This window comes from Pelodiscus sinensis, chromosome 1 (genome assembly GCF_052426305.1).
Source record: "Pelodiscus sinensis isolate ZL-2025 chromosome 1, ASM5242630v1, whole genome shotgun sequence".
Lineage (NCBI taxonomy): Eukaryota > Metazoa > Chordata > Testudines > Trionychidae > Pelodiscus > Pelodiscus sinensis.
This window is the reverse complement of record NC_143052.1, coordinates 294,196,646-294,210,660: the sequence shown is the minus strand read 5'-3', so window position 1 is coordinate 294,210,660 and position 14,015 is coordinate 294,196,646. Positions and strand designations below refer to the sequence as shown.

The 14,015-nt window shown below is 44.0% G+C and overlaps 1 long non-coding RNA gene across 1 annotated transcript; it reads left to right on the top strand.

The window, feature by feature from the left end:
- Positions 1-5,012: 5,012 nt before the first annotated feature.
- LOC112546571 (uncharacterized) lies at positions 5,013-13,511 on the top strand. Its single transcript, XR_003090297.3, has 3 exons — positions 5,013-5,113; positions 7,847-7,893; positions 13,251-13,511. It is a non-coding gene; the product is annotated as an uncharacterized LOC112546571 (long non-coding RNA).
- The last annotated feature ends 504 nt before the right edge of the window (positions 13,512-14,015 follow it).

Here is a 14,015-nt window from a genome sequence, read left to right as displayed (position 1 = left end):
CCCCTTGCCCAAAGCAGGACCAACCCAGACTAATTCATTCCAGCCAGGGCTTTGTCAAGGGTTAAAACCCTTAGGCTGTGTCTACATTGGCACCATTTTCCGGAAAAGGGATGCTAATGAGACAAGTCGGAATTGCAAATGCCGCGGGGGATTTAAATATCCCCCGCGGCATTTGCCTGAACATGGCTGCTGCTTTTTTCCGGCTCGGGGCTTTGCCGGAGAAAAGCGCCAGTCTAGACGGGATCTTTCGGAAAATAAAGCCTTTTCCGGAAGATCCCTTATTCCTGATTTTAAGAGGAATAAGGGATCTCCCGGAAAAGGCTTTATTTTCCGAAAGATCCCGTCTAGACTGGCGCTTTTCTCCGGCAAAGCCCCGAGCTGGAAAAAAGCGGCAGCCATGTTCATGCAAATGCCGCGTGGGATATTTAAATCCCCCGCGGCATTTGCAATTCCGACTTGTCTCATTAGCATCCCTTTTCCGGAAAAGGGTGCCAATGTAGACACAGCCTTAGGGTGGAGATTCCACCACCTCCCTAGGTAACTGATCTCAGTTCTTTACCACCCTCCTAGTAAAATAGTTTTTCCTAATATCCAACCTAGACCTCCCACACTGCAACTTGAGACCACTGCTCCTTGTTCTGTCATCTGTCATCACTGAAAACAGCCTCTCTCCATGCTCATTGGAAGCCCCCTTCAGTCAGTTAAAGGCTGCTATCAAATCCTGCCTCAGTCATCTCTCCTGTAGGCTAAATGAGCCCAAATCTCTCCGGCTTCTCTTCATAAATCATGTGCTCCACCTCCTACTCATTTTTGTTGTCCTCTGCTGGACCTTCTCCAGGGCGTCCACATCCTTTCTGTAATGGGGGGCCCGGAAATGGACACAATACTCCAGATGTGGCCTCACCTGCATTGAATAGAGGGAAACAATCACTTCTGTAGGTCTGCTGGCGATGCTTCTCCAATGCACTCCAATATGCCATTACCTTTCTCGGCTACTAGGGCACACTGTTGACTCATATCCAGCTTCTCACCCACTGTAATCCCCAGGTCTTTTTCTACTGAACTGCTGCTTATCCAGTCAGTCCCCAGTGTGTAACAGTTATTCTGTCCCAAATTCAGGATTCTGCACTTGTTCTTGTTGAATCTCATCAGATTTCTTTGGCCCAATTCTCCAATTTGTCTAGGTCACTTTGGGCCCTATCCCTACCCGCCAACATATTTACCTCTGTCCTTAGCTTAGTGTTATCTGCAAACTTGCCATCAAGCTGGGCTGGGGCTCCCTGGCCACTTCTGTCCCTGCTGCTGCCAGCCAGGTGTGGGTCTTTCTGGGGAGAGGGATCTCCAGCTGCCTCTGGTTGAGCTGTTGCCAGCCCATGTGTGGTTCCCTGGGGCCAAGGCTTCCTGGCTGCCACCATCCCTGCTGTTACCAGCCCAGTCAGGCCTCCCCTGCTGCCACCAGCACCACCATTGTTGTCCTGGCCAGGGTTCCCCGGAGTTGGGGCTCTTCAGCCACTGCCAGCCCTGCTTCTGCCAGCCCAACTGGGGCTCCCTGGGGCTGGGGCTCCTGATTGCTGCCAGCCTCACTTCTTCTAGACCTGCCGGGGCTTGCCATCCACTTCCAGCCCTGCTGTTGGCTTCCCAGCCACCAACCCCACTTTTGCCGGCCCTGCCAAGGCTCTCCAGCCACCACTGGCCCACTTCTGACAGACCAACCAGGGTTCCCTGGCTGCCAGCAACCCCACTGCTACCAACATGGCTGGCGCTCCCCAGCTGCCACTGGCTCCATTGCTGCCAGCCCAACCAAGGCTCTCTGAGGCTGGGACTCCTTGGCTGCTACCAGCCTCACTGTGGCCAGCCCTGGTTGGAGCTCCTGGCTGCTGGACTCCCAGCTTCCCATTCCCAGCTGTGGGGGCTCTTTGGTCCAGCAACATCTCTGGTCCGGACCGCGGATGTTGCTGGACCAGAGAGTCCCAGATTTAGGAGGTTCAACCTATATTACCTGATAGTTCATATCTACCTTTGTAGTATGGGTACAAAAGACAAGAGCATACAGAAAGAGAATGTGATTGTCTGTATTACATATAAGTTCTGGAGTGTTCCCTGTAGAAACCTCACCTAAAACTCATGATTTAGATTATGTTCTTCCTGCAGACAAAGCATCTCAGGCTGTGATCTGTCAGATCTCAAAACTAAACAAATTCAGGCCTAATCAATACTTGGATGAGACACCTCCCCAGGTACTGCAGGAAATGCTGATGATGATTCATTAGACAGCATTCATCCCACTGAGTCAGTACTGAACAAATGCCATTGCATGATATTAGTGACAGTGTGCTGCTGGAAGTTTGTCTTTTGATGAGTCAAAAATCAGGACTTCACCCATTAATATTATTGAGAGATCCCAAAGAGCATGGGGTTTAATCCTCATGTCCTTGCTCATTTGGGGCCTTGGTCACCCTCAATTCCTCCTGCAGTTTCAATGGACATCAGTTGTTTAACAAAACAGAACACCATGCAAATTAGAACAGTAGATTAATAACATTATATATTTCTATTACAATATTATATATTCTTCACCTACTGTGCTAACTTTTATAATGTTCTGTGCTATTAAACAGCTGCTGACTTTCAACCTAAGTTGTGGGTAAAGTCAAGCAGTTTGCATAGTGTTTTGGGATTATATACAATTCTGTCCTCTCCTACAAGGCAAACTACAGTATAGACTCAGATGAATAGTCACTCAAACTGACAACATTAAGTGACTGGAAAACCTGAGAGACCAATACAAAGCCACCGTTATCTATTTTGTGTGCATACGCTAATAGATTTATTTTTCCAAAACCAGAGGATTAGACAATGCTGAAGTAACGCTGAGATCATTCATCCGGTCACCTAGCATATCCAGATCTGAGTAGGTATCAGAAGGCTGGCCAATATTTCTTCCCTTCGTCTATTAGGGGACTTGCCAAAAGGGACCCAAGAGGCAGAATCTCTTGTACGATAGCCAAATGACGCAGAGGAAGAAATCTATTTTTAGTTTCTAAGAGGTTCTCACTGGGCACCCAAGTGTGCATGGTGAACAGTTTGGAACTGAATATTTTAGGTGAGCCCAGGAAACAAGGACCTAAATCAACTGTATTAATAGGGTATGACTCATTGTTTTTCCCCATCAGATGCATTCTGGATTGCTACAGTAAAGCCTCCCTTCTGCAGCTCTTCTGCCTTTAGTAAACAAAAGAGTGCTTTTTCTAGAGAATTCTGAAGCCTTAGCTGTGCAAAAATATTATAATTTCACATGTCTATTAAGTCAGGATTGGGGTTCCCCTGGAAACCTTAAATATTGAATACTGGAACAAGCCCTGCCCTCCAGTTCCCTTCATCTTTATGGGGAATGGGGACAACCTCCAATTGAAAAGATAAAATAAAAACCATATAATCCAGCAGAGGCTTTGAATTTTAGGGTTATATATATATACAGGGCTTGCCAAACCGCGGTAAGCCCCACTCGCTGTCCGGCGATCTGCGCATGCGCAGATCGTCCGAACCTGGCTCTTCCGGGTTGTAATCTAGTCGCCACTTCTACTTTCATTATTTGTCGAGCCCTGTATATATATATATATATGAATACACCTCCGGTATCCCAAAATAGTTATTTTGTGCCTTTTAAACAAGCCCGTTATTTCGAAATAGCTTCTGAAATAACATGCTCACTATCCTGATATCCCTGTAAACATCATTTCATAAGGATTAAGGGACATTATGGAATAATGGTTTATTTTGAAATACACTTGAAATAAGCTGTGCAATTTGCATAGCTCAAATTGCATAGCTTATTTCGAGCTATGCGGACAGTGTAAATGCACCTTAAGGTGCCACAGGACTACTAGTTGTTTTTAAAGTTACAGACTAACATGGCTACCTCTCAGACTCCCCTCTATTATTTCCCTCTGAGAAGTTTAAATGGCAATGCTCTTTATCACTCTTACATATAAGACTCAATAAGCATTTACTTTAAAATATGAATAAATGTATGAAAACAGATGCTTTAAACTACAAGAACTTCTCAGCAGTAACAGTTTATGTACTGCATAAATTCTAATTTTCTTGTGTTATCGAATAAATTGTGGAGAACTTAGTGGTCATGAAACTGAGGGTCAGCGCTGGGTCTACACAGGCATATGGGATCTTCAGCCAGACCTGAATCATCCTTGCCATATTTGTCCAGAGCCTCGTGAGAAAACCAGTCAGGCTGGTTCATTTGGTGGTTTTGTGATGTAATAAAATGGTTTACATTGTAAAGATCCTATTTCAATATCAGGTTGATGGATCAAAATAAAAGTTTATTGTGCTATATTTAGAACTAGTTATACTTAATTTCAAATGTAAAATCCATGTTTGTGGAGGATAAGAAGGAGTCTAAGATTTAAAATACATTATCTGCATTTCTACATAATCTGACAGACTGTTATCAGAATTCAACCTATTTTGAGAGGCTTCTTATAATACATTTTATACAGCACTAAAACTTTTTACAAGAACTGCATTAGAGTAAATGCTATATAAGATTTAATTTACATATTTTTATTAAAATGTCAGCAGTGGCCTTAACAAGTAACAAGCCTGGCATTTCCCCCTGCTATTCATAATATGGATGATGAAGGAAGCCATCTTCTGGCATAGAAGCTTATACTAGGCAAAAGTGTAAAACTATTGTACCAGAGTGAATAGGAGGATTAAAGGCAAAGGACACTAATCCACTCAGATAACAAAGTTCAAGTGTTCAACATTTGGATTATAGAGGTAGAATTTCATTCAATATCCACAATTTATAGATAGGGCCCTACCAAATTCATGGTCCATTATGGTCCAATTCTGGCCAGAGGACTTTTAAATTGGTAAATTTAATAATTTAAGATGTTTTCATCTGAAATTTCAGGATGTTGTAACAATGGGGGCCCTTCCCAAAATAGAATGGGGGAGGGTTGCTAAGGTGTTTGGGGGGGGGGGAGGGTCCAAGATTTCCACTGTCACTTTTCTTCTGCCTTCAGATCTGGGCTCCGAAGGCAGCCGTTGCTGAATTTTCTACAGTTAGAAGAGGTTCCCAGAGATGGAGGTGGGTACTGGGTACGATTTCTCCCATTATGCTGGGAGTGTCTGTAATATAATGGGTTCTGGGGAATGTTGGGGAGGTGTGTGTGAGTGGCAGATTCTCCTCCACCTCATTGCACTGTCTCTGGGAGTGGATGCTGCCCCGAGACTGCGGGCACTCCAGAATGTGCATGTGTGTCTCCATTCTGCAGCCTCCTTTTAGTGGTGGTTTATGGTAGAAGGGTGCCCACCCCAGTGTCAGGAGTAAGGTAGGCCTGTCCAGACACTCTGTGAGCCAGAGCACAAGGGTCCTCTGATGTTGCCTCCTGGGGCTGTGTCCCCCAGACTGGCGCTCCAGTGCACCCATGTGTACAGACTGCTGTGTGATTCCCAGGCTGAGAAGGCCAAACGAGGAGCATGCAGCAGCCCCTGGCTGCCCACTGCCTCCACCCGTGTGTGTATAGGGAAAGTAATAGCTCTCACCTGAGGGGCCTTCCCTGGCTTTGGATGATGCCCAGGGGTGCCGGCTCTAGGGCGACCATGACCTCCTGGCTGGCAGGCATCGAGTTGGTGCTGGCTTCGTCTGGCTCCTCCTCTACCTCCTCCTTGGCTTTGTCCCCCAGGAGGGCAGTGATGGAAATCTCTTGCCCTGAGTCCACAACAAAGGAGGGAAAAGGACTGATCCGCCCCCCAGGATATGGTGGAACTGGGCATAATATGGGCTGTGCTCCCTAGCCTTGGCATAGGCCTGCCTAAGTTCTTCCATGTGCACCTGCTCTTGGGTGCACAAGTGGCCCTTGGTGGCTAGGGTATCGGCCATCTGACCATAGACATCTGCATTTCTGAGTCTGGTGCAGAGATCCTGGAGGTTTGCCTCCTTTCCCCAGACCTCAATAAGGTTCAGGATTTCTGCACACGCCTCTTCTGTGCCTCTGTAGGGTCCTGGGAGCTGGCTGCTAGTTCCTTTACAGCTGTGGAGGGATCAGTGGGGGCATCGGGATCATTCATGGTAGCAGAAAGCGCTGGTCTGGCAGCTGCTATGTGACTCAGGGCTGTCAGGGCCTGCTGTGTGCCGCACACTGTTTCTCCTCGGGCTGCAGCTTTAAGGGCTGCAGGGGAAGGGAAGCTATAGAGTTTTGATGAGTGTGAACACAGTGGCCCTCAGGGCACTTGTGAGATTTCCTAGAGGCTTCTTATTTCAAAATTACTCAAGCTGCCCTGTCTACACACACCCTATTCTAAAATAGCTATTTTGTAATAGGTGTTATTCCTCATACAAGATGTGGGAGGGGGCTCAGGGCTGAGACAGTGGGTTAGGATGCAGGGTGTATGTGTGAGGACTCTGGCTGAAGGTGTGTACTCTGAGGTGAAGTTGCAGATGAGGCATTTGAAGTCCAAGAGACTGCTCCAGGCTGGGATTGAAGGCTACAGAGGGTGGAAGGGGGAATCAGGGTTGGTGCAGGAGATTGGGGCACGGGAGGGCAGGGGGGTTCAGAGATTCAGATTCCAGGCAGCATTTTCCTCAAGCAGGTCCCAGAGGCAGTGGCATGTCCCCTCTCCAGCTCTTATGCAGGGGAGCATCCAGGTGGCTCTGCATGCTGCCTCGTCTACAGGCACTGCCCCTGCAGTTCTCACTGGCCATGGTTCCTAGCCAATGGGAGCTGGAAAGCAGGCACTTGGGATGGGGGCAGCATGCAGAACCTCCTGGCTGCCCCTACATGTAAGAGATGGGGAGGGAGGGACATTGCATTCATTCCAGGAGCTATGCAGAGCCACGGCATGTAGTGTACCTGCCTTAGACCTGCTTTGCCATTGGCTGGACTTTTAAGGCCTGCTCCGTAGTGCTGACTAAAGACACCAGAGTCCCTTTTCAACCAGGCAATTTTGTTGAAAACCAGACACCTGGCATCCCTAAGTGAGGACCCAGCTGCCTGTGATGTCCTGAAATATAGCTTCTCATTTGAGGAATTTTTATATTCCTTTTGTGATTTAATTTCAAGAGTTTATCTTGATAGCAAGGTATAACATTAATAATATCCTGGCAAATTCAAAGCATGCCCATAGCAATGAGTATATAGAGCTCATGGTTGCTCCTGTTGCAATCTGTTTACTAACTCTGAAACTAAATCTGCTGTGTCTGAGGCAGCACCACAGCATTATCCACAACAGCAGGTGATCCTCAGATACAGTACTATAATACATCTTTAATTATTGATAAGATTCCCTCTACTGGCATAACGGCTGCTTGGACATCCAGTGAGCTATTCAATAACATTTGCTTCATCATCCACATATCACAGGGCATAAAACAACTTCTCCACAGTTCTTTGTTGGAGAAGTCTATTATTTCATCTGCCTACCATAACTGCATACCTCTTTCCAATAACTTTCTCAGAATGATCCCTCACTATTTTCAGAGCCGTGATTTCTGTTATCAATTCTCTTTTTGAAGAATGGATTTTTGAATTTGTCTTGACTCGTTTTCAGACACTTTGCAATATCTGGGAGTGTTTAATAGAGATTTGGAGAGGGTTAGCCTTCTTCAGCCTCCATTCCCTGTCACCAATGAAAAAGCTTCATCTGTGTATATTTGCAAAAGTAGTTTGTGTAATAAGCTGAATGACAGTAGAAACAAATATGCTATCATTACTTCAGAATAATGAAACCACTGAAAATCATCAAAGTTATTCACAGGGGAAGATGTAAGTCTCAGAAATGTTAAGGGTATCAGGCAACTCATATTTGATTCCTGTTACAGATTATCACGGCAAGAGCTTGGTACTTCAGAAAGCGATCTAGTTGCTGGTGAAGTATAATTTCCTCCTTTTTAATGAGCAATGTTTCAAGCTATTTAACTCCTTGAAAATATGCCCTTTGTTTTTGTTCTTAATTTAGTCACTCCTCAGGGAGTCACTAATTCCTGTAGTCTTTGACCAGAGAGGCTAGGCATATAATATCAGCACAACAGGTGGTGGTATGTATGTGAGTATCTCTGATAACTATGTATCTGAGTCTCAAATAGGATGAAAGAAAAAAAATGATTAATTGTCTAACTCTGAGAAAATACATTAGAGTGTAACCATATTTCAGCATTGCCTTTGTCAATTTTATAGGTAATAGAAAGTGAAGCATCCATATATTCTGACATTAATTTCTGATTTGCTGAAATGGACAAAGATATGTGAGGTGCATTATGTACCTTCCTTAAGTTACGTAAGAAGACTCTTGCTCAGAGATGAAAGTGTCCTCCTTACTTTGATCCTTCCACACCAGATGGTCTTTATTAGCAGTCAAAGTATAACCAGTAGCATACACATTGTATTATGCTGTATCATGAGAATTGAGATTTGAATATAATGGTAGCATTTTATGCAGAAAAGGCTACCAGAATAGGCATCCCTATTTGTGATAAAAGAGTATGGGATTTTAGCTCTCCATTAGATAGATTAATTATTGGCTTGTAGCAATGAGTCCAGAGTTAAATTGCAGGAGACATATATTTTACTCCCTTACATAGTAAATGTCTTTTTAAAAAATCATCTGGAGCTTGAATCTTTCCTTGCTTAAATTTCACTCTAACGGTGAATTTATTTTTCATTTGGAACATTAATATGACATCTGCTGAATGATTATGGCACTGGAAGAAGTAAAATTCCTTAAAAATATATAGCCCTATATTTTGTATGTAATCAAATAACAGAAAAATAGTTTGCAGCACAGATTCACATTTATCAGGGACTTAGTGCCATAGCCAGAGACATGGGCAGCCTGTGTGTACTGGTCAGCCGCTAAATTGCAGTCAGGATAAGAGTAGCAGAATTGGGAGCAAGCAGGGTGAGGATACAAGACGACCTGGGTCAGGCACCAAGTAGCAGGTGGCAGGCAAATAGCAGAGGGGTAGTTGAGCTGGGTCAAGATAGCAAGAAATTGGGGTCAGAAACCAGGTTATAGACAGGAAGCACATAGCAAAGCTGAGTACAAACCAGGGTCAGGAGCTAGAGTGGAGGGTCTGCCACCAGCAAGGTCTAGAGCCAAGACAGGCATCCTGCATTGTTGCTCACACAACTTCCCCTGGTTTAAATACTAGCATCAGTTAATAAGTGGGCTGTGAAAGGGCCACCACTCAGGCCAGGGGTGGGGGGGCGGGAGGCAGCAACAGAATTGCCCAGCCCGGGGGCAAGACAGGGAGTGGCTCTGTGCTCCTGGGAGGGGTGAGGTTTTGGGTACAAGGGTCTGGTGGCTAGCCTCCACCACACTCCCCACCTTCTGTGCCACCTGCAGCTCCAGTGGTGATTTAAAGGGTCTGGGGCAGCCCCTTTGCCCTCCCCTGCCAGCAGTGTCAGACAGCGCTTCTTGCAGAGCCTAGCCCCAAATGATCCTGCAAGGGAACACAGACTAAGCTTCCAGGGATGAGGCAGAAGCATCAGCAGAACAGAACCCCCATGGTTCCACCTTTGATTCCTGCCGGTTCTTACATCATTTCCCTCTCCCCTCAGGTCCTCTGAGGCAGTGCTAGTCCAGGTTTGTGCAGATGAGCATTGTGGATTTCCCCCACCTAGTTAGAGTCAAGGACATGGGAGGTGTCATAGCCTTCCCAGTCTGCCAGATAGTGCAGGTGGCCATGCATCTGTTGGGAATAAAAGATGGCATGAAGGCAGCAGAGGGACCTTGGATTTCTCAGCTGTCACAAGTGAAGGGGGGTTCCTTCAGCTCCCAGTCACAGACCCTAGAGTTCCCAGATGGCACGGGTGATGTTGGGCCCCTTCAACTCTGCGCTGCTGAAGTTGGCGGGAGATCCGCAGCACTCTCAGCCACTGTGGGTGGTGAGGGGACCCTGGATGTCCAAGCACCTGTGGGTGCCCAAGGGACCCTGGAGCCACAGTTGTGGTGGATGCTGGATCCTCCCTTCCCATTTTGTCAGTTATTGTTAGTAAAAGATAGGGATGGGTCATAGGCTTTCTTGAATTTTTGTTTGTTGCCTGTAACAAGTCCCTGACTTTTACTAATAATAACCATGGACAAATCTTAACCTTAATTATAAATGCTCTGATTGTTCACAGCAATAGATATTAACATTTACCATGTGCCCATGAATCTCTCAATGTTCAGAGCATTGTTTCACTGTTCTTCATCCAGTTTGTGTTCACTGTGTCTCACATTCATTCTTGAACTTATTCTCTTTTATTTATTTCCTCAGTGCAGTTTCTCCCCCTCCCTCACACATGTGATTTAGGCCCAGATCATGATCTAGTACCCCCTGTTCATTTGAATAGAGGGGGATAAAAAGTGGACAGAGAGTTGGTTCCAGCCTACTACTGTGGCTTCTACATATGACACTGAAGGGTTGATGCCGTGGATCAGAACAAAATGCTGCCCCTTACTCAGGGCAGATTGTAGAGCGTGTTCTTCAGCTGCAGCACCTTTTATCTCCTTGATTCCTCATTGGGGCCTGGTCTATACTAGACCAGGAAGGTTGGCTTAAGGTACACAACTTCAGCTATGCAAAATGCGTAGCTGGAGATGGTTTACCTTAAGCTGAGCTTTGGTGGCATCCATACTGAGGGAAGCCAATGGGAGCCAACACTCCCATTGGCTTCACTTACTCCTTGCAAAAGGAAGAGTACTGGACACCAGCAGGACGTTCAATTTACGGGTCTATACTAGACCTGCTAAATTGAACGCTAGAAGATCAACCTCCAGAGCGCTGATCTTGCGGTAAGTATAGATGTGCCCTGAGCGTATTCTTTTTTTTTTCTTAACCATTGGTCTTAAGGAAATCTCCACGGTGGCTTGATTTTCTCTATCTGGAGCTACTACATTGTCTCTTTATTTCGAGCCTCTAGGCCAGGGGTTTCCAGCCTTTTCATCATAGATACCTACTCTGGACCAGCATAACATTTGAGCCTACCCTGCAGCATTAGTGAAAGAGAACTTAGATGTAATTAATGTGTTTTGGTTGAGTGCAAACTATTAGGGTGATATTTGATACCACATCCTGTCTACTTGTTTTTCAAAATTTGGTGCTGATATGTTAATCTATTAGAGATGCACAATACTTGGGTGTGGTAATAGTTGTAGCACAGATATTTCTGTAGGCCAGAAGAAAGTTCCCATGTTAATAGATTAGGTATTTTGCTTTGTGTAAAAAAGTCCACAATTCAGCATCCTTGCATCTGTCGTTCAACTAGCTATCAGTTTGCAGGGTGACAGTTTCCATTCATGCTGTATTACCATTCAAATGGAACATTTCATTCACTCGTCTCATTAACAGTAGCCAGATCATTGCTGTCAACTGCCACAAAAGGGCTGGAAACAAATACTGGTTATGATTCTAATTTCTTACCCTCACAGAAAATTCGGAGACTGTGTCAGAAAAAAATAAGTTTTATAGGTGTCTTGAACTATATAGAGTTTAACAGAGAATTATTGCATATCCCTGCTGTAGTGACATGCCTCAGCAAAAGAGTGGACAAACCTTCACTGTCCACAAAATCAATGCAATGCAGAAGGCACCCATATAGGCTTTGCCATACCACAGCATGAATATATTTCAATCCTGTTTTGGAGGGGCCATATATAAGGCTGAGAGAGTAGCTTCATCTGAGTCTGTTAATTCCCCGGGCTTCCTGATAGAACTAGTAACAAAGAAATGTGTTGTTATGATTACTGTTGTGATGTGGACATAAGCTCACTAGGAATTAGGCTGACTTAGATCAGCTACTTATTTTAGTATCTACTGGACAATTTTCTTCTTCATGTAGGTGATTTTTGGTTTAAAACAATGGAACTATTTAAGGCATGTTTTTGTATCAGAAGCTCTTCCAGTTTTGTTTCCAGGAGTGTTGGAACAATTTTTATGGTGGGGGCGATGATAGCTGTTGTACCAACTGGAAACCCTGTATATGAGGGAAACCATTTCAAGCTAGGAGATTCTGCAGCACCTTCCAGCCTCGAATACTAGTTTCAGGACCTATGTTTGTTACTTGTATGGTTTGCCATGAGGGATACATTTGAATGTTCCTGCAGAATGGGACAATCAAAATCACAGACTGCCTACTTCAATTCTGCTAATGTGTTTCAGTTTTCTGCAGTTGGTGCTATCAACAAGAAAGAGATATTTTAATTTGTGGCTGCAGCAAAGGATGTCATGCTAATGCTGCAGGAAGCTGGGGAGGGATGCAACAAAGACAAAAAAAAGTTGTTAAAGATTTGTGAACTGGTGGGTTTAAGTGTTTCTTAATGTGTGTGTAAAATGTTCCTATGCTGTGCACAAGGCCCCTTTAAAAAAAAAGAAACAACATTTCCTCTTGGGTTGGAAGTTAAATTTAACCCGATAGCTATAGCATTTCCTATTCTAAGTAAGAAAAAAAAAGGTCCTAACTACTGTGGCAAAGACAAATACACCATTGTGATTACTGTCATCTTTTAAAATTATTGTACTGTTCTGCAGGCTTGGAGCAGTGAAAAATATTTAAGTTGCTGAGTACTTTCCAGGGTATTGGTGCACTTGAATGTGTTAGATTTGTTATTATTGAAAATGAGAATCAGATTGACAAAAGATGAACAACAACAAGTTGACATATTTATCATGGTAAAACTGTGCTTAATATTTTGCAGGCCAGATTGTGGCATTCAGCTACTTACAACCCTGGGATAATTTAGAGTCATACTGCTTCAGCTATTGGGATGAAATCCTGGCCTCACTGAAGCAATGGCAATGCACTTTATTGAATTCAATGGAGTCAGTATTTTATCCATGGACAGGGGAGTGCATGAAATGTACCTTTCCAGCCTGGAAATTCCAGGGGATCATTGAATTGGAAGGAACTTCCTTGGTCACTGAATACAGTTCCTTGCTATTATAGCCAACCTCATCATATAATCTTCCCTTGGAAAAGCTGTTGTCTTTTCAGTACAATGCTATCAGTCAGCATGTTGGACCAGTAGGAGGAAAGGGTTCAATTCAAGCACAGATAATTTTATTGCCCTAGAACTTGGGTGGATAGGAAGACAGAGGGGGACAGAATAGGAATGGTCTGGCTTCACAAGTTATAGAAGTAATTGGGGAATAACTATGCTAAACGATCTGAGCATGCAAATGACAAAAGTATTTGTCAATAAGATCAGCTCTTACTTGCAACTTACATTTTGTTTTACCGTAGGAAAGGTGAGGGGGAGCACTTATCTGACTCTTAATGAAATCCAGGAAATTTCAGTGCATTTACCAGAATGACAACTTACCGTATGAAGATTGAGATATATAATAGTCCATCTGTGTAGCTGCTATTTCACATTGAATTTGAGATAGCATAATTAAGATTATATATATAGTTTAATAAATATAGCTAACTGTTGCCTGGAAATCTTTTGGTTGCATATCTATTAAATCAGAGGTCATATAAAAGCATTCACTGGAAATTTAAAATTGGAATAAAAAGTTTGGCTCAAAGAGGTTTGGCTGTGTGGAAATCTACTAGTCAAATAGGTTAAAATTATTCAATCCAACAGAAAGTGGTATTGAATCAATATAATACTTTGCTAAGACGAAATGGCAAGATATTTCACATTTTTATCTGATCGCTTAAGCTACTTGCAGTTGATGGGATGGCACTCATTTAGAACTCCTGTCATAACAGAGTGAGAAAGAAGCTAGCTGGCAGAAAAAAATACATAGAAGAGGATCAGAAGGATATCAAGTTTGTACATCTGTCTGTCTGTGTGTCCATCCATTTGTTTCATTTTGTTTGTTCAAGAATTCCTTATAAATGGTAAGAGCTAGGACCACCAATCTGGGATGTAGTTTCCTCTTATCATAACTTAAAGCAAGGTCAGCGTTTGGTTGGGCTAGGACAATGGTATGTGCGTGGAATGTGATTGTTTTTCATCAAACAGAAAGGGAGGGGTGTGATAGCAGAGACTGTTTTACC